Genomic DNA, 22,450 nt, shown 5'->3' with positions numbered 1-22,450 from the left:
TCAAACCAAAGTATAAACTGCAACAACAAAAAAGGCAGCTCCATCCACCTGGTAGCTTGTTCCGGAAATAAATCCTACCCACCCCCCAACTAGTAAAGCCTGGGGGCATATCCTTGCTTTGGCCTCCCTTTAGCTGGGCTTAGAAATGGTGCAGTTAAGCATATCAGGAAGCTGAGAGGCATCCACTACTCCTCACTTCCCCTGGTGCTGGGCTCAGCTTAGCTGAACTTGCCACCCCTGTCTTTTTAGAGGAGCTGGTTGTGTTCCCGAAGCAGGATCGCACTGTGCTGCCTCCCCAGGGGTCCTCAGCTATTGATTTTTAATATCCGTATTCAATATTGTGTATTAAATATTGAATCCATGCACGAGAGGATGTGATGCAAATCACCAGCCGTGCCTGAGACTTTAATAGTTGTTTTATTGCCCGGAAACCACAGTTGGACGCAAGGCATCCTGCAGCCGAGGCTGGGGGCGGGGATGACAGGCAGAGAGGAGAGCTGAGCAGACAAGCAGAGCCCGGCCTCCCAAAGATACAAGACCTCTGGAATAGCCACTGCAGAAGGCACAGCCAGGCACTGACAACTCACCCCTGGGTTGGCAGCACAGTGTTCCCGGGCTGCTATGGAAAGTGCAGGGGCTGTTGTGTGAGACCTGGATAAAGGAAGAGGTGTGGGGCTGTGTCCTTCCTTCCTGAACTTCCCTAACTGGACTGTTCATTCCTATCTGGCCATCCCCTTCCCCTCCACACAGATCTGCGGGGGGTGGGGGAACGCGCACCACACTATTGAACAGGAAAGTGAACTTGGGGGCAGGAAGCCCCAGGCCTCAGGCCTCCTCCACCACTCTTAGCTCTACCACTTTGGTACAGACCTCTCAACCTCTCTGGGCCCATTTCCCTCCTCTGCCAATGGGGGTAATGCTATCTGCCCTACCTCCCTCACAGCCCGGTGGTGAGGCTGGTGCAAATGAGATAATGTTCAGGGGAAAGGCTTTTGTAAACTGTCAGGCCCCAAATAGGCAAGCTGAGGGATTAGTGTTGGCTTTCTCTTTATACTTTCCCTCTCCAGCGGGCTGTCTCCGGCTGGCCTCTTTCTTTCTCAGGCATGATGAGCCCCCCCCACCCCGCCTCCATTACAGGCCCTATCCTCTCCCTTGGCCACCTCCACTCGGTCTTCCAGGCTCCCCGCTCAGCCGGGACTCCGCACTCAAGCTAGGCAGTCAGGTTTCGAGGACGCCCAGCAGGGAGACAGGAAGGGCGAGAACGAGTGTGAGTGAGTGTGTGTGTGTGTGCGCGCGCGCGCTCGCGGTGGGGATGGGTGCAGCGAGTGTGCGCAAAGCCGAGAGCCGCGGGAAAGCTCTCGGCTTCATTCCAGGGAAGAGAGGCGCGCTCCACGGTGGCTGCCCGGGGCTGCGGAGCCCGGGGGATGGGGGGTGGGGGAGAAACAGTGAGAGGGGGGCGCTGCTGCTGGGCCCAGTGTGCGGGCGGTGGGAGGCAGCGGCGGAGAACCTGAGGCTGGGGGGGGTCTCTTCCCACATTGCACTGTTCCTCCTTGCGGGAAGTCCAGTCTCGATTCCTGATTGTTGGAAAGTCAGGGCGTGGGCTGTGCCGTAAGCGTCTCGCGGTCGGGAAGCTCAAATGTTAATTCGGTGGAGGGTGGCGGCCCTCCAACTCTTCCAAGTCAGATAAACAGTTGCCCGAGGCTCCGCAGATCGGAGACACGAGCTCTCCGCGGGCCGTGCACCTCTAACCCACTACCTTTGTCCAGGGCTCAGGGAGGGGTGGAGACCAGAGGGATCCCTATTGGTTAAGACCACCCCAGGGACCCCGCCATCTGCTGGGGGAGACCCAAACTGACTCGTCAAGCCGGCCGAGGCCCAACAGGGACCAGCTTTGGCAGTAGGCCCCCCCTGGAATCTGCGTCGTTGTCCCTAGGGGCCCGAACCGGGGTATGCCAGGCAGGGCCTATCTGCACACGCTTCCGCGTCGGGGCCCGGGCGTCTGCTGCTGCCTGCCTTTCTGGGTCTGCCGCGGAGCCTCCCCGTCTCTTTCCTCCTGCTTTGTCTCGCTGCCAGTTTCTCGAGAGCCTGCCCTCACCAGTCTCCTGGGTCGGCGGGTCGCGCTCTACCTCTCCGAGAGCGTCGCGGCTTTTACGCTTTTTACGCTATTTGCGCACGTGCGGCCGCCTTCCCTCCACCCGGGCTTCGCTCGGCCTGTTCCCGCCGGCGATTTAGCATTGTCTTAGGATCAATACGAGTACCCACCCCTCCTGACCCCCGCTCTAGGCTGACACATGGGGTGTGGGGGGCTCGATGACCTCCGAGGCTGAAACGTCTCTCAGGTTCTGGTTTAGCAAACCCAGCAGGGCTCTGAGCATCCCTCGCTGCGTTTACCCTTGCTCCCAGCCCTAGGCAGCAGCTGGGGTGAGGTGGGGGGTTGCTTTTATGAGACCTACTTTGCAGAGTTGAAGGGCAACACTTCTATGGCCAACCTCGCGCCGCCTGTGGCGTTCTCTGAACTGTACAGACTGTAATCCGCCGAGAATTTGAGTACATGGTTCTGCCGCTGCCCCAAAAGTTGGCCAGACGTGTGGGTCAGGGGTGTGTGTGTGTGCCCGGAGTGCATGTGCCGATTGCAGGGACTCTCAGTGGATGAGCCGCTACAAAGGGGGAGTAGGGGGCGCCGGGCTCAGGCGCTCGAGTTTGGGGCCAGCCCAGGGGCCTGCGTACACCCTAGGTATCCGGGTATTCCGAGACTGCCCCCTCTCTCTGGGCCGGCATAAGGCCGGCCTTTGAGGTGGAAACCCTGTCCAACTCCTTGAAAGTAAACTTGTCGCGGGGGGAGCGCAGGAAGGAGGGGACTGGCTGGGGTGTCTGCGTCGGGAAGGCTTGTGTCAAGTTTCTGCCCCTGACACTCGGTGGCAAGGTGCCAAGGCCCTGGGAACGGCGGTGGGGCACAGGGCGGCGGGAGTCGGGGTGAGACTGACCGCGCAGCGGGGCTGGACTAGCGAACCCCGAGGCGCACGGCGCGCGCTCTGGCCGTAGGCGGGCGGGGGGCGGGGGCGGCGGGCGGGGAGGGGGCGCTGGGAGAGCCGCCGGAGCCGAAAGGAGCGCAGGCATCTTCCGCAATCCATTCATGCACTGGAGCGCGTGCAGAGCTGCTGATCGCTGCCATTGTTACTCGCGGGCGGTGTGGGAGCCGAGCCTCCACTCTGGCGAGAGATAAATGGCCTCTGACAGCCCCTCCTCGCCAAGAGAGCTCCTTGGATTTCACCGCGCCGCGGCTCTCAGGTCTGTGCCTTGCTCGCTTCCCGGTGAGAACCTTTAAATCAGCCTCCCAGCCCTCCCTCCTCCCGGACGCTGCCCCCCCCACCCCCACCCCCCTCCTGCTCAGGCTCCGGCAGGGCCCCTGGCGTGCTGCGCGCAGTCTCCGGCCTCCTCTCCACCCGGAGGGGACAAGGTGGGGAGCGCTGGGGGCGGCGGGGGGAGGCGGCTGGCGCCCCCCGCCCCGGTTCCTCACCTCCTCGGGAGAGGAGCCCCGCGCCCCGCCTCCGCGCCCACAAAATGGATCAGGCTACCGTGCGGAGAGCGGGCTGTAAATATTTAAAAAGTCTCTCGCGCGCCGGCGGTAATGGCTTTCGCAGTCGGAATGTGTGCTAGGAGAAGCGAGGAAGGGCGATGTGTGTTCACTGTGTTGCAATGTGGGGGAATTGTACCTGTGCCTTCCCCCACCCAGTCCCGGGTGGGCTGCGCGTTCCGCCTTCCCGATTTCCCGCCCTCCGCCTCGGCCACCGCGTCCCACCGTAGCGTCGAGAACGCCAACCGATAAGGAACTTAAGCATGGCAGGGCGACCGGGGCCTGGGCGAGGTGACCTAGAGCCACTCTCCCCTTCGGGGTTTCCCAAGGTCCTAGGCTGGGCCTGGCCCGAGACTCCTGGTCCAGGTCCACTTCTCGCACAGGGGAGGGCGGGAGATGCACAGGTTGAAGCCCCCTGAGTTTGGGTGGTCGCTGAAGCCTGCGCTAGGATTTCCGTAGCGGGAACCTGGGCCCAGTTTGTGCCTTTGCTCTCCTCCCCATGCCTCGATCCACTCTGAAGGAGAGCCCTCCCCACCGCCCTCCCCTTCTGAATCTGAAAGTAGCTTTGTGGCTGCTGTGACCGAAACCTGGGAGTAGGCAACACAGAGAGATGGGGAGGGGGGGTGCCTAGCACCCAGACTTAGTGGAGGTCACACGTGGATGTGGAGGGGGATCATTTGGTTCTCTGGCCGGTGTGGGCCTAGGATCTTTAAGGCCGAGCTCAGCAGAATGGAAGAGGTGGGGGAGGGGGTTCCAGCCTTCACGGCTGGGAGAGGCTTAATGGGCCCACCACAGGGTGTGTGCGGGTGAGGCTGTCGCCTTTGCCATTGGCCCCTCCCTGGCGGGGCAGGGGCTCCGAGTTGCCCAGAGCTGGGGCGGGCCGGGCGCTGCGGGTTCGCGCGGAAGGTTGGAGGCGGTGTGGGTCCAGGCTGGGGCTGTTCCCCTGCACTCCTTCGGCCCGCCCACTCGGGGACTGGCCAAATTGTGGGTGCTGGCGGCGTGTCAGGGCGCGCCAAGGCTGCTGTCCGCGTTTGAGCGCGTGGAGCTCCCGACTCCTGGCAGCTCCGCGCACTCGGCTTTCAGGGACTTGTGCTGCGCCTTACTCGCTTGTTTGTCTCGTGTGAGTCTCGTAAACCTCCCTGATTTATTACCCAGACTAAATGCTTAATTTGTGAATATGAAACAGATTAAAAGGGGCGGGGGGTAGGGGGCTTGAGGTCGGCATATTTTAGCAATCAGACCAAAGCAGCCCGGCAGATGTTTCAAATTTGTCGACATTTTCAGGCTCATGTGGAAAGCCAGCCAGAATGGTCAAGAGGTCTTTTCTCCTTCCTTCAACCTGAGAACTTGGCAATGATCAAAAGGAGGTGATTAGTAGCTACAGAGAAAAGACACCAGCAGGCAAGGAGTTAACCGAGGCTGAGCCCTTCACCTCCAGGGTTGGGATGGGAGTGTGTGTGAGAGCTGGTCACAAAGGCTAGAGGGGTCCTGGCTAAAAAGGCCCAAGTCCTAGAAGCCAACTTTAAAGGACAAAGTAGAGGATCCATTAAAAGTTAATTTAGTAAATAAACTTCATTGGCGATAAAACAAACAAGAAAGATGGAAATGCCAACTTAAAATAGCTGAAAGATATAAAAATAAATAGTTTTGATGTGGCATAAACATGTGCGCACTCCTTTTGGCAGGCAGGTCCCTACTGTGCTCCGCCTGACACAGGCCTCTCAGGAGCACCCTCTCCCTTTGAAAAGCCCCCATGTATACAGGCAATGTTTTTTGGCATTTGTCATTTTTAGGCAACTTCACACATCAAAGGCGAGCTCAGTGTTCTTTTCAGCTCCCTGGTTCCAGCCGCCCAGTAAAGCAGATACAATTTCTATAAATTGGCCTTCTCCTCTGGGTTTTGATTGATCATCACCATATGAGATTATTGAAAGTCTAATGTCTTATTTCACTTTCTCCAAGGGGTTAGGAGGGGAACAGTTTATTGGAAGTCAGGCCACGTGAAGACTCTGGTGTTGTGCAATAGTAATTTCCATTAGCCTGTGTAGATCAGCCTCCGGAAACTCCCATGTATCTCCTGCTGGGTCCTTGTACAACCCTCCCCTACCCCCTCCAGGTCTCAGCTTTAGTCGTTGTTAACAGGTACAGGACAAACTAGAGCCTTCTGGAGCCTTTGTAGTTGGAAGGAGAAAATTGTTGATTAAAAATAAGGCAACAAAAGATTCATTTTAAAAAATATATTTATAACTCCAGAATCTCCTCTTGAGGATTGTTTCCCACTCCAAACTTTTTTGTTCCCCTTTTGCCTTGATACTGTATTTCATTTTATTAAAGTTGATTATGGTTCCCCTGTCTTGTCCTCAGCTAGACAAAGGCTTAGGGAAAGTCAAAGAACGTGTTAATTATATGTTTCTTGTAAACTGACTTTTCATTTTCCCCTAACACATTTAGTTGGCTTGGTGTTTAGTTTAACACTCAATTGCTGCAAATATACTGCTTAAAAATGCTGTCCTTATTAAAACAAATAAATGAATGCAAAGACCTTTCTAATTTCAACTCGCGTGGGCTAGAAACAGAAGAGAAAACTGAAAGCGGGGAGGGGAGAGAAGAGACCAGGAAACTCACGCGCGTGCACACACACACACACACACACACACACACACACACGCAGCATTCCTTCTGCCAGCCCTCCCCCCAGCTGTGTTAAACTGGTCCATACAATTGTCCCTGGCTGCGCCCTGCAGCTCGCCAGCCCTCCTGGATTTTCCATCATTTGATGCCTAAGGCAATCATTAGCTGAGAATGGACAACCTCTACCTCCTGGCAGCCCATCACTTACCAGCCAGGAGAGGTTGGTTGCAGACTCCTGCGCTGGGGCTGGGCCCCATTTGTTCAACCTGAGAGGGGTCCTTACTTTTTGCCCCTGGGTGCATTGGTGCCTAATTAAACTCTATCCAGGGCAACGTGCACTAAATATAAGGAGGCTGAGAGGCAGCTGGGAGGAAAAGGCTGTCATTACCTGGGCAGAGAAAGTGACTTTTCTAAGAGAGGAGGAAGGGATTCCTCTGATGGCACTTTCTGTTTACCCGCAGTCGAGCCCCTGAGTGCAGATTAACTCCCTTGCGGAAATCAAGGAGAAATGGAAATTAGGAAGGAAAAAACCCCACAGCGCACACTTAACTAAACAGGGCCTGTGTCACCACCAGGCAGGAGGGAGGTCTACCAGAGCTCCAAACAGACAATGGTGGCTGCAGAAAAATGTCTCAGGTGCCCTTGTGGCATTGGAGTTATTGCTCATGTGCCACAGCCCCGTCACATGCAGGAGCCAGAGCTGTATAAATGGCTGTGAGGACAGAAGGGAGCAGATGCGTCAGGAGCCCAAGGACCAGGTGTGTTGTGAAGCTAAACAGACACCATGGAAAAGCAGGGAGAGGATCTTCCTCTGAAGGCCAGGGACCTCACTAAGACCGGGGTGTGGGCAGGATTGAAATGGCCCGACCTGGGGATAAAATGACAGCTGGCATACAGGAGTGTGTAGAGATCTCGGAGAACGGCTGCCAGTGCTTTAATTGAGCCTCCATTTAACCCAGCTGAGGAAATTGGTTCAGAGGGTGAGAACACTAGCTCAAGGTGACAAGTTAGTGGCATAAGTAAGACCAAACCCAGAGCTCTCTACTTTGAGTAACGAATCAAAGGAGGAAAGTGACTTCTGGTTAGAGAAAGATCCAGGGTGCTCTTGGTCACTGAAGAAGGCTCGTGTTTTAGTCATTGAGCATTTATTAAGCACTTGCTGTGTGCAAAGCACTATGCCGGACATATGAAGCCACAGTGCTATGAGCCCTCAAAGGACTGAGCAGGGGTGACTAGGTGCTTCTGTGCCTGGTAAAAAAGACCATGAAGGACAGTGGGTAAGAGAGCTGGAGAAGGGAAGGAGGAAGCCGACCACTTTCAGGGTTCTGCTTTTAAACAAAGCCCACTGTGAGGTTTATAGGAGGGCAGCCTGGACATGAGACTGTTCTCCCAGGGGTGGAGGTACGAGAGAGGCCATCTGGGTGGGCCAGGGCCCTTTGTGCCACTTTCTTTGGAGGGCTTGACTGTTTCTCAAGGCCAGCCAGGAAAATGAGTCGAATGCGAATAGAGGAGGCCACTTGTCTAGCTTGAGTACTCATTGCAGTCTTCTCTCTTGCCCTGGACAAACAGAAGAGTGTAGCTTATCCCCAAAGCTCCTGGACAAATGCAGGCTCTCCGGGGGAGCTGGTAAGGGAATACTGCCTCCCTCAACAAAACAAACCCAAGACTCTCCAAGGTTTAGCACTGGAAACGGAGTCTCCCAGCAGAGAATGGGGGCTGGCTTCATTGCTCCCTGCTCTGTGCCCCCCCAGATTCCACCTGCCCCTTGGGGCACTCGCAGTGTGATCACAGGTACCCTCCCTGCAGCCATCTGGCCTCAGCCCAGCCTCTGCTCTTGGTTTCCCTAAGCAGAGGCGAAATGCTGGAACCTTCAAAGCACATTCCTAAACACTAAGGGAGAGCTGTGGGGAAGTGAAAACAAAGAGGCCAAGGAGCGCTGGAGCAGTTCAGCTTACAGAGTCTGTGGGCCAACAGGGCTGGCCCACGTTCAGTCAGACTTCCTGGCTGTGGGCCAGCCTTAGCTGGCAGCATGCCCTTCCAGCCCACCACTCAGGCCCGTGCTGCCCCCCAGTCCTAGGCACACCCTTGTACTCAGCCAAGGCCCCAGGAAGCCCTGCTGCCCCTAAGTCCCCCTCTCCCTGTTTAGGTTACTAGTTGCAGAGCCAGAATGGCCCCTGCAGTCACTTAACCCAGCGCTTCCTAAGACTGAGTGGGTTGCCAGTGTGCCAGCCCCTCAGGGTGGCCTGGTGTGTGTGTGTGTGGGGGTGGCCCAAGTCCCCTGACTGGTAGCTTCAGGCCTTGAGCAGCCATGTTGGGCAATTGTTAACACTTGGTCACTGTTTACCGTGTGTGCCATAAAGATATTATCACCTTCTCTGTGTGTCAAGACAGAGAAGCACTGCTAACTTGTGATAAGTGTGACATAGGCCCCCAGAGGTAACCACACGTATAATGCGGAGAGTATCAGGCCACATGGCCCTTTACGGAGCGTATCAGGCCACATGGCCCTTTACGGCTCAGTCATTCATTGAACAAGCATCTGATCCAGCCCCCTTGTCTGTTGGGCACTGTGCTTGCAGCCTGGGGAGACCCCAGGCTACCAGGCCCCGGGCCCCTCCTTATAGAATTTAGTCTCACGGAAAGAGATAAGCTCCACAGGGCTGAGAACCTCCATGTGCTCACATTAACTAAAGCCAGGAGAAACAGCCGCCCTCGCTTTCTTCCTCAGGCATATATTTTTCAAGCCAAAGGGCGGATGGTGTGTTTCTGCCCACTTTCCACTTACAACTGGATAACCAAAGAGTCCCCCAAACTCTTGAGTGCTCACTACTGAATAGGGATTTGGGAACTGGGAGTTCTGTGCTTTCTTTCTTGAGGTTCCACCCAGAAGACATCACATTAATGGCAGATGTTATGAGTAACACCTGCGTGTGGCACACCGTTCTAAGGATATCAGAGGGAGTGCCAAGGAGGAAGCCTCTCCAACTCCTTCTTCAGTCACCCAGTTTGCCTCTCTATGGCCAATCACTGTCGCTGGATTCTGGCTTACCCTCCCCAAGATAGTCTATTAAGGCGATTTCTCAAAAAATACATATTTCTTTTATTTTGAAAACTCCCAATCCCACAAAAAAATCGAAAGGACAGTACTTGAGCACCCAGTTAAGAAGGCTAACTTTTGAAAGTACTATATTTATTCAACATGCCTACCCTTGGAAAGAATTCAAAACCCCTTCCAAGATCTGATTTAATTTAACTTTATCTTAACATGTTACTTAAGAATACTTTGCCCTCGTAGATATGTTCCTTGTTCATACTCCCTCCCCTCAGCCCCCAGCACCTTATCAGTGTGCCTTGTTCACAGTAGGCATTTAATAAAGGTTGTGCATTCAGTAGCAAAGACTGCACAGTAGTTCGTAGGGTGGAGTCAGACTGCCCAGGTTGGGAACCTCGCTCTGCCACTTGACTAGCTATGTGGCCTCAGGCAGTGACTCTCGGTGTCTCACTTTGCCCCTCTATAAAATGGAGGGTAATAATACCACAGATTCCAAAATGTTGGGAGAATTAAATTAGTTGATGGACATAAAGCACTTAAAATTGTGCCTGGCATATGAAAGGTCCTTTATAGGTACTAGGGAGACAAATACATTTGGTATCAACCTTGCTTTAGTGATTGCACGTGAGTCATTTGGCCCTGAGTTCATGGCTTCCAAGTTTTCTTTGGTAACCGCAAGAGAGGCCTGAGGAAACCAGGAATGTGGCTTCATAATCCTTCCCTGCCTGAGAGAACTGTCTGCCCTCAGCTCCGCTCAGAGCTGAGGCAGAGTGGCATCTAAGTGGCAGGGGCTTCCTGGGGATAGTTTCCACACTCATGGAGAGTTTCTAGCCGTGCTTATTAAAAAGACATTTGGAGGGAAAGTTTTTTGTTCCTTCCCATTTTCTAGCCTGGTTAGTTGCTGTCCTGCTGATAGAACCATCTTTGAAGAAAGAACTAGCATTTACTTTAGGGACAGAGCCAGGAATGAATAGTCCTCCCTCAGCGAGATCCAAGCTCACAAAGGCCATTTTCAGGCTTGAGTAGAGGGTCAGACGAGCAAGTGGGTGTGGTCCCAGGAGCCTGCCTGTCTGACAAGCTAGAGAGGGTCTTATGAACTCCCCAGACAAAGTAATCTGGAATGCTTTTCACACAGGAATGGTAGAATGGATGTTTTAAGAGCCAGAGGCAAGAGAGGACACAGGAAAGATAAAGAAATTTGTTTAAAGGTATACTTTGCTCTGTGCTATAAAATACTGCTCCTAATGTTAGGTTTTGACTGCTGTAATATCTGACCTTGACATTGTGGTGTTTCTGCCATATAATTTAATTAACGTGTGATGCTGGCGTGATGCCAGAGAGTCAAACGTTCTGACAGTTCTTGGAAGCCACATAAGTCCCTTTGAAGTTCCCCCCAGTGAACTGACACATGGAGAAACCTCCTAAGGTTGAGGACAGTCCCTGATACAGGGTACAGAAATTTTGCTGTGTTGCAGTTACACTGGACGGCACTGGCTAAGTCACCTGCTGACTTGTCACAGTTCTGGAGACCTGCTGTAGTTTCTGAGGGCCCTAACCACTGTGAGTGGCTCCTTGAGGAAGAATAAGTCATCCCTCATCAGGGACAACATGCGGAGGTCTCCTGTTTACAGATTTTTCTCCACAAAATGTTTTCTTCTTCCCCAACTTTGCCTTTCGCCACGTGTCGAGCTACACACAGGAACATAAATTAGATGAGACATATTAACTAAAGATCTAAAGGACTATATACATTCAGTCCACACATTAGTATTTAACACCCACTACGTGCAGCTACCAAGGCTTTGGGCATTTATAGCAGAGGACAAAACAGTGTCTCAGCCATCATAAAACTTCATTTTACTGGAAATAGAAAGAGAATAAATACATGTGCCACATATATATAATATATATATGTATATTATGTAATAATGTATATACAGAAGGTGCCCAAAAAATGTATACACACTTTAAGAAAGGAAAAACTATTAAAATTGTAATACTCAATATATACCGATAACAAAAGATGAATACAAGTCATGTGTATACATTTTTGTGGCACCCCTGGGGTGTGTGTGTGTACACACACACACTATTTCAGGTTGCAATAAATGCTTTGAAGAATTAAGAAGGGTAAGGGGTTGGAGAGAGATGGAAAATCCTTTTAAATGGTAGATAGTGCATCATGAGTCTTGGGTTGATGGAATAAAGTGCTTAGGTGGTTATCAGTCAGTGCTTGCCACAATAAGGCTGTATAACAAACCACCCCAAAACTGAGTAGCTTATATCAATAAGCATTTATTTCTCACATATGTGTTGTGGGTCACCTGTGGTTAGTTGATGTAGTAGTCTGTGCTCAGCTGGGCTTGACTCTAAGTGTGGGTTGGGTCCAGTCTGCTCCATGTGTTTCTCATCCTCTGTGGACAAATGGTGGGACATGTTCTTTTCATGGTGATGGCAAAGTGCAAGAGAGTAGAGTGGAAACATAATGACTCTTAAGTCCTAGGCTTAGAACTTTCACGCTGTTACTTCTGCTTACATTCCGTTAGCCAAAAGACGTCCTGTGGCCTGACATCAATGGAATGGGATGGGGAGATACACTCCACCTCTAGCTGGATGAATTGCAAAGTCACATGGCAAAGGGCATAGATATAGGGCAGGGTGAAGAATTGGGAACAGTAATGCAATCTGAAACAGATGGTTCAAACCAAAACTATGTATTTAGCTGTGACATTTATATATACAAATACATATATCAAATGATAAAACCACCTTCGCTGGAATCTTCTGTTTTAGATTATTTTAAATAAATCCATGCAATAATTACACATTAGCATCCCTAAGGTGGTTTATTATGGGACCAGAGGCTTCTGGGGTCATGGCCACCAACTTCAGGAAACCTGGGAAGATGGACCACAGGCCATCCCAATGCTGAGAGAGAAGAAGGCCATGATGGAGACCTTTCTTCCTGTATGGACTTCCCATTCAGGGATGTTGCAGGTGGGAGAAACCAGAGGAGACCCCAGACCCAGCAAGTGTCCTTGCTGGCCTCTGAGCAGGTCTTGGACTGACACAAATCTAGAATAGGACCCAGGAGGTGTCACCACTGGCCCTCACTCTACTGCCAACTAGACCTATGGCTAGTTTCATTGGCTGTCTAGGACATACCTTTCATGCATTGTATAAGGGTGTAGGTCGAAGATTCCAGCTCTTTCTTGCAGCTCCTTACCCCCTAGTCCTACTCTACCTTTCTCATGCCGTCCTTGGGTAATGTGGGTGGGATCCATAAGTGCCTCTTCAGAAAGTGATGATATTTAAAATCTGGCCTCCCTTCCATGAATTCCTCCAGGGCTATGCAGTCAGCCAAGTTCTGGAACCTGGCCCTTTCCTTTGGGAAGGAAAGCTTGCTGTTCAATTGATTCCAGTGGCTAATGGATTCTAATCACCTTTGCCCAGAGTGATTCCAATCAAAGGAATCTACCATATAAAAATTAAACGTGGCAGCATCTTGTAAGCAGAGAGAATGGAGCGCTGGGCCAAACGTTTAATGTGGGGCCCCATGGGGATTTAGACCATCTCTTATTTGGGAGAATTCTGGCTCCTGTCTCCAAAGGTGTTCAAGGTGATTTATCTTCTGGAACTAATCCTAGCCTAGAACTGGAAGGGGGACCCCTTAGACCTGCCGCCACTATGGAGTGCGTTGGGCAATTCCTGAAACTGCAACTTCGTCTCTGATTTCACTGGTGACTTGACTTGATTCACTGGGTCCATCTTGAACTTCTCCATGTTTGAACTTCCCTCAGCTTTGTTTCTTTGTCACTCTCAGTGTAAATCTCTTCACAACTCGCCCAGAGGCCTTTCTGTGCTTTGCCTTCATTCCCCATTAGATGATGATGATGATGATGATTTACTTTTTACCGAAGCAAAATAGCTGTACAGAAAAGCGCACACATCGTAAGTGTAGGGCTTGATGAACACACCCATATAGCCAGTACCCAGATCAGGAAACAATACTCACTAGCACCCCGAAAATCAACTCATGCCCCCTTCCTAGTACCGTGGCCCCAAAGAAAACTGCTATCCTAACTTCTAATAGCATTGATTTGCGTGGCCCGATTTGGTACTTTATAGAAACGGAATCTACAATGTGAACTATTTGTGTGACTGGCTTCTTTTGGTCCACATTGTGCTTATGAGATCCGTGCATATTGTGTGCTATGTAGCCCATTCATTCTCTGCTGTGTAGTATCACACTGTGTGAATACACCACATTTTATTCTACTGTTGATGGGCGTTTGGGCAGTTTTGCTTTGGGGCGATTACTAATGTTGCTGCTATGAACACTTGTGTACATGCCTTCTGGTAAAGAGATGGATACATTCCTGCTGTGTGTATGTATAACCATGAGTTGAATTGCGGGCCATAGGTTGGGCCTGTGTTCAGCTTTAATAGATAGTGCCAAAGTTTTCCAAAGTGGTTGTGCCAATTTATATTTCCACAGCCGAGTATGAGAATGCTCCTTGCCAGCACTTGAAATTTTCTTTTCTTCCTTTTAGGCATTCTGGTGGACCCTGTTAGATTTCAAGCTCTTAAAGGGCAGAAACAAAGTATTTTCCTTCCTTAAAAATTCTCCCACGTGTCTTCTGGGGAAAATGCTAGCTGACACCCTGGGAAATAAAAGCCTGTGGTTTTCTTTTCATTTTCAGGAAAATCTGAAATTTGGCCCTTGATCTTTAATGACAGTAGCTTTTGGAAACTGAGAAAAATAAAAATTTGGATCCAGCTTCAAGACGCCCCCCCCTTCCCCCTCCCCCACCATCTGGTCCTACTCTGGTTTTCACAATCCACAAGCATACTCACTGGGCAGCCCAAGGCTTCCTGGTATCCACCCATGCCCTCCTGCCTGCTCTGCCCTTCTGGGTCCCCATCTGGAGTGACATCCTTGCTCTCACCCTGATGCCCAGGTCCAGGCACACCTCCTTCATGGAGCCACTCCCAAACTACTGGTTGAAGTCTATTTCTTTGTAATTATTGTCACAGCCACAAAACTTATCATTTAGTTGCTCTGAAATGAGTGATACCTTATCTCCTGTGTTCAGTTGTAAGTTCTTAATGGGCAGGGACCACAGAGCCTCGCAAGGTGTCAACACACACCTTGCCTACAGCATTGCCCATGCCGTACTTATTGATCTATTGATCGGATACGCTACCATTAGGTTCTGTCACTTAGTTGTGTGGGGCTGGAAAAGACTTCTCAGATGTCAGGGTCAGGAAAGTCCAAATTTAATTAGATGAGCACATACCATGAGTGATTTCCTGACACTGGGTATATTTTAAAGAAAAGCTGGCTGGTCCCTTCTAATTGTCTGCAATAACCTGGCTGAGCAGCAGGGTCCTCTAGCTGGTTCACTCACTGACTGTCTCATTGTCACCTGGGATGTCAGTATAGAATGCAGAATCCTGGCCCCACGCCTGAAAAATCTGACTCAATAGGTCTGGGTGGGGCCTGGCAATCTCTATCTTTAACACTCGCCACAGCTGACTCTGAGGCACAGCCAGGTTTGGAAACTAGTTTAGTCTGAAAAGAATGTTCTCTTCTAGGAAGTGAGAAAACATCAGGGGGCACAGTGAAAAGGGGCTGTGAAATAATGTTTTGGATTTAGAGAAGCTGTGTTTGCATCTCAGCTCTTCCACTTCTGAGGTGTGTGACCATGGGCAAGTCACTCAACCCCTCTGAGCCTTCGTTTCCTCTTCTGTGACATGGAAACAACACAATGGATCTGTTTCGTTGCAACAAATTACCCCAGATTTGTTGGTAATTTACCAACAAATTACTTCTCCACTTAAAACAACTGCTTTATTTTGTTCACAATTCTGTGGGTCAGGAATTCTGAGAAGGGCTCAGCCGGGTGGTTCTGTCCTGGGTTTTCAGTTCAATGTCAACAGGGGCTGCAGCCATCTGAAGGATGTCCAAGATGGAGCACTCACTTGGCTGTCAGTTGATGCTGGCCATTTTCTGGGAGCTTGGCTGGACTGCCAACTGGGGTATCTACCTGTGACTCCCCAGCATGGCAGTTGACTTGTTTCGGACTTCTCCTAGAATAGGTGCCCCAGGAGAGCCAGGGGGAAGCTGCGTGGCCTTTTTCTGACTTAGCCTTAGAAATCTCACAGGATCATTTCTGTTGTGTTCAAAGTGGTCACAAGACCACTCAGATTTCTAGGAATGGGGACATTGACCCCACATCTTGGTGGGAAGAGTGTTCTATAACCCTCAGACATGTTTAAAACTGTCACAGTATCTCATTGGGTTGTTGAGGATTAAGTGAGATGATTTCTTTGAAGTGCTAGACAAATGTGAACTTCCCCTTTAGTATGAGGCCTGGGACCTCACAGGGCAAAGTCAGTGCCAGATGCCAGGCTTCTAGTTGCATTTGGTCATGTCTGTAGGGATGGAGTGAATTTTTCTCAGTTTGTAGTCATTTCTAGTCCCTTTGGATAGTTTGTACAGGGCAGCAGTGGGGCACCTTCTCATTTCCCAATGGAGGTTGTTGGGTACACAAGGTCTCCCATGATTTTCTGCCACCCCATGTCAACCCTGCCACATGCCTGGAAGCTCTTTGGGCTCCGAATGGGAACACCCAGGTGAGGACACAATGTCAACACATTCAGGACACCCTGGTATGGGGCCCTCATGGCAAAGTGTTGGGATGATAAACTGAATGGCCGCTGGAGAAAAGGCAGTTGGAGCGCTGCTTTTGTGGGCATGGCTCTTCCACCTCACTTTCAGGACTGAGTCCTTTCTCTGGCCTTGTTTTCTTTACCCCAGGTCTGGAGAGAGTCGGGGATCTGAGGAAAAATCAAAGGGAGACCATTCAGACCAACTTCTGGGCTCCCAAGGGAAGGTGGGGGATAGGTTGCCTCAGGATGAGGCAGCATTCAAAGGGAGGCTGGACTCCAGTTGGTGCCAGAGTGGGTGGGATTTGCACAGTAGGCTGCCTTGGGAAGGCAGTACAGAACAGGGAGGCGCCATTATGTGTCTGCTACAATTTGCTGTCATTTGGGAAGGGGGTGCTTGAGAGCTCTCTCTGAGAAGAGGGCCCATTTGCCCCTCTCTCTCACACTTATTCCGGAAAAAGGCAGTGAGGCCTGTGTTTGGCAGTCTAAAGAAGCTGCTGTCTCTGGTCCTCCTGCTTTTCCTTCTGGGGCTCTTTCACCTTCCCCATCACCACCATTAGCCTCACGTTGGGCAACTGTGTTATTCAGAGTAGGGTGGGGTGAGGCTCCTAGCCACACAGGAATGTAACAGTTTAGCTACCAGAGCTCACAGTCTGGGGCTCTTGACACCGTGCTGAGGGTGAGAAATGGTCCGTAGACCTCTATGGTGCCAGGCAAGGAGCATACCCCACGTGCCCAAGTGAGTGATATACTATGTGAGCACCTCAGGAATGTATGGCAGGGCAGGTCTCGGAGGACTGGGGAGGCTAAGGGAAGACTCCTACACGGAGTAAGTAGGCAAGGCCATGCTGCAGGCTGCCCATCCTCTCACAGCTCCGTGCCTTAGTTTCCCCATCTGAAAAATGGAGGTAACAAGGTACCCACCTCAAAGTGTCTCCATGAGGATGAAATGAGGGGGTACTGATAAACACTCAGCAGGGGCCCAGCATAGTCAGCCCTTAATCAGGGTGTTCTTCACTTGTCAGGGATTTGCATAAACAGGAGGGGAGAAAAGGCCTAGGGGTGCCTGGGGAGTTGCTGGGAAGGGTGGAGTCCTTGAGAAGCCAGGAGGCCAGAGGGAAGGTGAGGGAGGGACAGCCTGCTCCAGGGGTGGGTTCTGTACATCTGGCTGCTTCTGCCCTCACCCCGACCCACACCTCCCCAAGGCCTCCCAAGGCCTCCCAAGGCCTCCCAAGGCCTCCCTCCCTCCCTTCAGACTGGTTCACCTCCCCGAGGCATTTCCTGGCAGCCCCACCCAAGGTTCTGCCTTCTCACAGACCTGGCCTGGCTCCAGCCCCACCACTGAGGCTTGGTCCTACCTTTATATGACCAGCTCCTCAAATTTCTCCTCACTGGGGCAAAAATCTCCATTCTCCTTATATCACCCCCCCCCCCCTTAATTGTCAAACCTTGGGGTAGAGGAAAGACCATCAGTTTGGGAGTCTAGACCCAGGAGCTTTGTGATCTTAGGAGAGCGAGCTACTTAACCTCTGAGCCTCAGTTTCTTCATGTACAAAAGAGGGTAATAATTGACTAGTGACTTGTTTTTGACCAGTGTATTAAATATATACTTTGTACTTAGTGAGTGCTTACTAAATGGTGCCTCTTTCCATAGTGATTCTATAACTGTGTATCCAGAAGGTATTTGATTGACATGTGGGGATTTGACTGGTATAGGTGGCCACTTGTTCTAGAGGGCAGATAAAGACATGAAGATCTTCTCTCTTGACCATTCAGGGAGAGTGCTCCCTGCCTCCTTTCCCTCCTTGGAGGTACCCCATGCTGTGCCCCAGAATTAGAAAGAGCAGGCTCAGTCACAGTGGGGGGCCAACCCAAAGGTAGCTGGAAAGCCCTGAATGGAGAAATAATTCTAGGTAAACGTTTTTCCCATTTAATGGATGGCTTTGCCCAATATTCACAAAAACATACTTCTAAAACTTTTGGATGGAAACCTTTCTGCAGGATGTTTCAATGAGGTGTATCAATTTGTTATTGCTATGTAACAAACCATCCTAAAACATGGCTTGAACAACAATAGTTTCTTCTTGGTTGCTGTTAGGTGGGTTGGCTAGCTCACTCCTGCAGCTGCAGTCAGCTAGAGGACAGCAGGGCAGGCCCAAGATGGCCTCATGCACAGTTTTGCAGTTGTTGCCAGCTCTTGGCTGGAGTGAACTACGGCTCTTCTCCCTGCCACCTTGCATCCTCTAGCACTCAAGACTGGCTCCCTTACGTGGCAGTTTCAGCACTGCTTGAGAGGGTGAAGCAGAGAGCTATTATACAAGGCTTTGCCTCAGAAGTTACAGTGTCACTTCTGCCACATTCTGTTGTTCTGAGCAAGTTACCAGGCCAACCCAGATTCTAGGGGAGGGGACACAGATTCCACCTTGTATTAGCTTGCTCGGGCTGCCATAAGAAAGTACAGAAATGTACTGCCTTATAGTTCGAGGCTGGAAGTCTGAAATCAAAGTGTCCTCAGGGTTGGTTTCTTCTGAGGCCTCTCCCCTTGACTTGTAGATGGCCACTTTCTTCCTGGGTCTTCACATGGTCTTTCTTCTGTGTGTGTCTCTGTGTCCTTATTTCCTCTTATAAGGACACCAGACATAGGATTAGGGGCCACCCTGATGACACCCGTTTAACTTAATTACCTCTTTGAAGATCCTATCTCCATATACAGCCACATTATGAGGTAGGACTTCAACCTAGGGGTTGACTTCAACATATGGATTTGGGGGGGAAGGGGACACAATTCATGCCATAACACACTCCCTTGGTGGAAGGAGCTTCAAGGAAATTGTGGCCATGTTTACTATGGAAGATTATACAGTGCCCGACCATAGTAAGTACTCAAACATGCCAGCTGCAAGTGTTACTATTTCTGCTATTTTATTACACTGTGGGGTCAGTGAGGAAAAACTCCAATTCTAGGTCTTCAACCCTCCAGACTTACTCTCCAGCAAACACACACCTTCCCCAGGGCAGCTGCCCGGACCACACCATTACTGGGCACACAGCAGGCTGTAGGGACCTCACCTGCCTTTGCCACCTGTCTTCCCGTTCGCTCAGCTGGCCTTGAGTGGACTGTGGGGTACCCTCTCAGAACAGGACAAGCCAGGCTGGCCCCACCTGCCTTTATCACCCCCATGCCTCCACCCCCATGCCTCCACCCCCATGCAAACCCCTCTATCTTCTGTTTGACCTGACATTGCCCACAAGGAGGCTGAGTGTCTCTTCCAGGGCAGTCTCCCTTCTGAGCACACATACTCGTTCCTATAGCACCTGACGTATACATAGGGAGTGCTTAATAAGCATTGGTAGAATAGGATTGATTTCAGAGTTTTCGTGGTCCTCTTAAGCTCCTAGCTCAACAATTCCCCCCAAGGCCTCAAATCCCAAAGTCACAAAGAGCCCAGTGGGGATTCAGCAGGTTTCTCCTAGCACAGCTTCTCTGGTGCTTATTACCCCACCCATGAGTCCATTCTACAGCTGCCTTTCCTCACCACGTGGCACCCTCGAAGACATGGAGTTTTGACATTGAACCTAACTTGTATCTGCTATGGATTGGTGGAACCATGGTGCTGAGAGAGGGGAAGCGTTTCTGCTCCCCAGCCCCCCTTACACACACACACACACACACACACACACACGCACACACACACCAGGGAGCTGTCCCCTTCTCCATCTCGCACTTCCAAAGCTGTGGCCCTACAGTTCCAGAGCCAGAGAAGTGAAGGAAAGAAAGACACAGCTGCAGGTACAGCCAACCCAGGAGAAATGAGAAAGTGGGGGTAGAAAACAAGAAGAAATGGAATGGAGTTGGGAGAAGTCAAGTGCCACACTATTGGCAGCTCGGATGGCTGCACAGTGCAGCTCAGGGACACAGCGGGGGTGGCAGCCCAACAACAGGCTGACAGAGCCAATACCCACTGCCAAAGCCTCGGCTCTGCAGCGCAGTCAGGCTAGGTCTATCTCTGGACACCATTATGAACTGATGATGAATATGCAGAAACCGTCCCCCCAAAATGCACTTAACTGACTGCAACCCCCTTACTGACTCTACACAGCCATCCCCGCCCATGATGCGCTGGTGGAAGGTCCCCAAGACCCTCTTTCAATCCCCATCCCCACCCCGGCCACTGCATATAGCTTGGTGGCAGGCCAAACATGACATTGCTTGAGAGTGGGAGAAGTAGGTTCATTGAGGAGGGGGATTCTCCCAAGGATTGATTTCAGAAAAGGGCCAAAATGTGGATTTCTGATCCCCATGGCCCCCTTTTTTTGTAATCACTGTTTGCCCCACAGGGGATGTATTGAAACCTCTATAAAGGAAGGTTAGCAAGTGTCCCAGACTCTCAGGCCTCAGAGTTGCCCCAGGGCGTAGGAAAGAGGTCAGACATGCTAACTGCCATGCTGTGGCCAAAAGGTCCTGCGGCATGGAGCAGTTCTGCTAAGCCAGACCATGTTTTCCAAGCAGTTTGGCTGGCTAGTCAGGCCCAGGGCAGCACTGGGCAGCAACAGGCTAAGTGTGACACTGGGCTGTGGTCCTTTCAAACAAGCTTCGCTCAGCTTCACTCTGTATTTTGAGTTGCCTTCTTGGATAGTGAGAACATCTCTGGCCTGGTGGTGAGGGATCTAAGCCCTGGTGACAGGGGAGTTGAAATTCTCAGGACGGTTGGCCAAAGGCTGCTAAGAATATCCAGCCACAGGCCTGACCACAAGCCAGTTAACGCCCCACATGGCAGCTTCTGTGGTCCTTGGGCATGGGAGAAAGGAGCTTACTGGGCTGCCAGTGCTCGTGGAGTCCCTCAATTGGAAGTGTGTTGACACGGAAGTAAAGAATCAGGTAAAGTAACATTAAAAAAACCCAACAAGCGCATCCCGCCCTCAAGGAATATATAAACTGAGGAGGGAGGACATCCCTGCCATGAGGGACTTACTATACATTACAGATAAAAGCAAGGACAGTCATACAGAAGGGGCCAGAGGTGCGCCACCTCCCTTGAGGCTGTGAGGCTGCAAATGCTAATGACAGAGCCCACACTAGCTTCTTGCAGCTAGAGCAAGTGGATCTTGCGGCCTAGCAGCTGGTGGCTTGATGGGCGGCTAGGGATATGCAGTCCCTCCTCCAGACCTCAATTTGTGCATCTGTAAAGTGAGGGCTTTGGATCACTGTTGCATAAACTTTTTTGAGGGTCAGGTCTCAGACCCTCTGGAACACTGATGCGTGCACCCCCAGGAACATGGACACAGGTACCGAGGCCACCATTTTCACGCCATTTCAAGGGGTGGCCCAGGCCCACGCAGACCAGCCACAGATCTCAGGTGAAGGCTCTGAGGTTTTGGTTTAGGGGAGGAAGTGTTCTTGGAGGTCTGGAGAGAGAGGGCTTGGGAAGAGTTCACAGAGAAAGTGGGATTGAAGGAAGGGCAGAACTAAAATATCAACTCCTTTACTCAACAAATGCAATGAGTGTCAACCATGAGCCAACACAGTGGGTGCAGCTGCAAAGAAAACACAAGGGGTCTTGGGTCTTGTGGGACTGTCATTCTAGCTGGACAGACAGCTGTCATGCCGGAGACCCTGCTCGCTGCGCCACTTGTCGTGCGGGGCGGCCTGCGGGGCCTCTGGTCCCACTCCCCACATAAGAATGCAGGACATGGTGAGGCCAAAAAGGAACACCCACGGAGCCATAGGTAGGGGAGTCACACCACTATACTCTCTCTGGCGGCCGGGCGAGACACACACAGTAGTAGCCACACGATGGGCAGTCCGCCATTCACACTCTGCCTGCCAACCAACCAACCAATCAACGCAGCCCCGCAGTTACATCAGTAGCCAATTGGCTAACTGGTTACAGCTGACGGCCAACCAGTCATAGCCGATGGTCATTCACTACCCGAGCCAGCACCTCCCCACCCGAGGCCGAGAGCCTGGAAACTGCTCTCTGGGACTCTGTCCCCACACAGCCCATTCGGCTCCAGCCATACAGGCCATCCTTCTTTTCCTCAAATAGTTTGTCAGTCCGACTTCAGGGCCTGTTCACTTGCGCCTCAGCTGCCTGAAGCACCCTTTCCTTCATACTCATACAGCTGGCTTCTTCTCAGCTCAAAAACTCATCCTCTGAATGAGACCTCCCTGGCCATCCTGGCTAAAGGTGCCCCTCGCAGCCACACTGCCCTGTTTCATCTTCTTTGTAGCGCATAGCATCATCTGATGTTATCTTCTTTATTTGCTTTCTGTTTATGGTCCATCTCCCATAGAATAGGGACCTTGTCGGTCCTGTTCTCCATGGTGCCCTGGCACCCAGGGCAGTGTTTGGCACAGAGTAAACACCTGTCATAAATGTGATGAACCAAATGAACTAATTATAGACTTAATGATAGATTGCTGTGAACTGGTAAGGCCTGTGGTGTAGGGGAAGGGCAGGGTGGTTTGAGAGGGTGAAGCTGGGGGACTAACCTGGTTTGGAAAAGGTATCTTGGAGGAA

General features: G+C 51.3%; 1 protein-coding gene across 2 annotated transcripts in view; it reads left to right on the top strand.

Moving 5' to 3' along the window:
• Window positions 1-22,450, top strand: part of BCOR (BCL6 corepressor) — a 113,620-nt gene that overhangs the window by 25,569 nt on the left and 65,601 nt on the right. The window contains exon 1 of one of the 2 annotated variants that reach the window (XM_074323206.1): window positions 3,134-3,288. The exons of the other annotated variant lie outside the window; for it this stretch is intronic. The gene's annotated coding sequence lies outside the window, so the exon portion shown is untranslated. Of the gene's footprint in view, window positions 1-3,133; window positions 3,289-22,450 lie in introns of those variants that run through there. 2 annotated transcript variants of the gene reach the window in all.

The sequence above is a fragment of the Rhinolophus sinicus genome, chromosome X (assembly GCF_036562045.2).
Source record: "Rhinolophus sinicus isolate RSC01 chromosome X, ASM3656204v1, whole genome shotgun sequence".
Taxonomy (NCBI): domain Eukaryota; kingdom Metazoa; phylum Chordata; class Mammalia; order Chiroptera; family Rhinolophidae; genus Rhinolophus; species Rhinolophus sinicus.
Note: the sequence above shows the minus strand (reverse complement) of the source record. Positions and strands in the feature narration are given on the sequence as shown.